Below are 3,177 nucleotides of genomic sequence, written 5' to 3' on the forward strand. Positions count from 1 at the left end.
AAGAGCGGATGGATTATTCTCCATATGGACAGATAGCAGAGCAACTTCTAAGAGTAAACAATTGCATGAAATTGACTAGGTGAGTTACCATAAGGTTTAGGGTCACACCACAGATCATTTAAAGAAGATTGATTTTTTGGTGGGTTTTATCCCTTATAGACAGCTGTGGAGGAAAATAAGGCTCCATTGAATTATGTTGTGAAGTCTGTGAAATATTCTTCAAGAGTTCATAGTTTTTTTGTGTTTTTGTGACATTTTTCACTGGTCCAACTGTTAATCATATGGAGTTTTTTTTTTACTTCCTATAATTGAATTTTCTAAAGCTAACATGACATTCTGTTCATGGAGACGCTGTGATAAAGACCAAAGGGGTTCCTTTGATGGCTCTGAGTGACTATGTCCCTTTCTTATCAATAGTCTACAGAGAGTCTACAGCTGTGAAAAAGAAATGACTGTAAAGAGATGTGAAAACAATGTTCAGAAGGATTTCAGTTTTTGTTTGTTTGTTTGTTTGTTTGTTTTGTTTTTTTTCCCAGCGATGCAGCCTGGCTGTGTAGCAGTAAACTTCTCATCAAGAGACAGAATCCACCAGGAAGACATGGAAGGAATGCACCTCTCACTAAGGTGGAATATTGAACGTGTGTTTAAATTAAAGGTGCACAAATCCACGCTGGAGCTGTTCAAGCAGGACAATGCAGCGTAACACCAATGCAAAAAAACAAAAAACAAAAAAAGAATCCCCCCCCCCAAGGAAAATGAAGATTACTCGTGATCCGAAAACATCGTACTGTGCTTCGACCTCTGATTAGATGTTGTGATGTTTTTTGTTTTTTTTTGTCAACTGAAAATGTCACTTTATAGAAAATGATTCCTGCTTTTGTTCAGTCCCACATGTGGTAAATGAAGACATTAACCAACCAATGAGATTCTCTCTCTCTCCCTCCCTCTCTCTTTCTCTCTCTCATTCATTGCGACATGTTTATTGTTCTTTATTTTTCTCCGCAGCACAATATTTATTTTTTATTTACTTAGCCTGGGACATAGTTCAATTTGGTTGATGGTTATCTTCACCCAGATGTAATATTTTGTGAAAAGTAACATGTTATTGTATTACAAATTATGCAAAGGGCCTGACTTTTCCAAGAGTAAGCATCTGTCATTATGTTTTTTCCAAACAAAACACAGTAAACTTGTTGACTTACATATACTTTAGTGTTTTTTTAAACATTTCATGGCGATATAAGTCCCTGCCTTTCTGGTTCCCGCAGGACCTTCAGTCATTAATAGTGAATGAGTCGATGAATATTTTACCTTCAAAACATATAAACAGTTTATTAAAAATACAACAGACAAAGAGGCCTGGCAGTATGTACATTAGTTTAAATTATATCCACCTTAAGCACACAGATACAAGCCTTCAGGACTTCCTATATATTAATTATGGCCTAAAACATTTTTGTGATGCAGCAGTCTCATTTTTTGAAACCAAGTTCCAAAGTTTAAAATATTCTTTGTTCCAAACGAATTGTTGTTTTTCATTATTGTCTTTGAATAATGACTTAAAATATAGTTAGACTCTTCTGTACTAAAGGCATTTTGTACGAATTAAAAACCTGGTCAGCGCGTGTGTCACGTTGCCTCGTGTTAAACAGTAGGTGGCAGCATTGAGTCGACTGAGTTGGTGGCAGCATTGAGTCTACACAGATCAGTCGGAACCCTGGCGAGATCATCATTTAACATTTATAAACTTTCTGTGGTCTTTTTTTTTTAAATTGTGCAGTTTTTTGACATTATGCAGAATATGTAAAAATGTTTATTCTTGTTTTGCAAGAAAATAACAATCTTTGACTTTAAGACCGCGGAAGTCTTCTTCTCGAAACATAAACAAAATCAAGGTTGACATGAAAGTATATCTGCCTCACCAACTTACATATTCCATATATTACTTACATATGTCGTATTTTTTTATTTTAAATAAAAATAAAAATAATTACTATTTAAAATATTCAAATAATAGTATAAACTTAGTAAGACTTGTACTGTCCTGTCTAGAAATGATGACTAAGCCTATTTAACGTTTAGCCTCTTAACAATAATGTGAGTCAAATCACCTCCATTTTTTTTATCTACTACTGTCACTGTTTATATTGTGTTTATTGATGATTCTCTTTTACACAAGAAAACCGAGAAAATCCAAAATAACTCACAGCCAAGTGATAACAGCTGGAGGTTTAATACAGTATCTACTCCGATACTAGCTGTGTAGATATTACATAATATTTTATCATTGTTACTTGAATTTACAATGTTGTTGCCCGACGTTTATATTCTAGCGAAGTACAACACATTTCCAAAGATCGTGATAAAAAAAGAAAGAAAGAAACTTAAACATCTTTCTGCGCTTCGGGATTTGGCTGATCTGGGATCTGATGTAAAAATATTCAGCTGACGATGATCACAGATCAGTTATTGAACTCCTTCTAAAAGAACTCAGAACTGTTCCTAGCCTTAATTCGTACATGGCGTACCAGGCTCCCTGAGGTGAGAACGTTAGAAGAGCAGGTTTGTGGAAAGACTTGCTCACGTCACGGTCTAAACTGTGTATAAAAAATACCATTAATTTTAATAAAATATATACTGAGACAGATTCACTTTCATGCGCTGCCTGCCTTATAAATAAATTAGTCCAACTCTGCATAGGGAGCCACGTTTGAAGCTGCGCTCTCGGGCAGGGGGAGGGGCTTCAGTCAAACACCATTCAAATAAATCACAGGTCAATTATGCAGGGAAGAGGCGCACCAATCAGAGTAGGACAATAGGCAGGAGGCCCCGCCCCTTCCCTGCCTCGATCACATCCCAGTGTTTTGGTCAGGGTCTGCTGTTCCTGCACTCAAACACCGCTCGGAGTCTGTGTCTCACTGAGAAAATACATTTTTGTTCATTTGAATCAAGTTTTTGTTACATGTGAATTCGACAAAGGAAGTGACAGAGAGTAGGAGTTGTATCTAGTCATTTTTGGGACTCTGTGGCGTCATGTCCTCGCCGGGCCGCCCCTCCATTTGAATGGGATTTCTCCTCGCTTCTGGTCGCTCGTCTTCGGCAACGACTGCTGTCCCTGCTCCCGCACACCACCACCACCGCTGCCGCCGCCGCCGCCGCCGCCTCTCCCCCCCCCAC

The sequence above is a fragment of the Cynoglossus semilaevis genome, chromosome 10 (genome assembly GCF_000523025.1).
Source record: "Cynoglossus semilaevis isolate Cse_v1.0 chromosome 10, Cse_v1.0, whole genome shotgun sequence".
NCBI classification, from domain to species: domain Eukaryota; kingdom Metazoa; phylum Chordata; class Actinopteri; order Pleuronectiformes; family Cynoglossidae; genus Cynoglossus; species Cynoglossus semilaevis.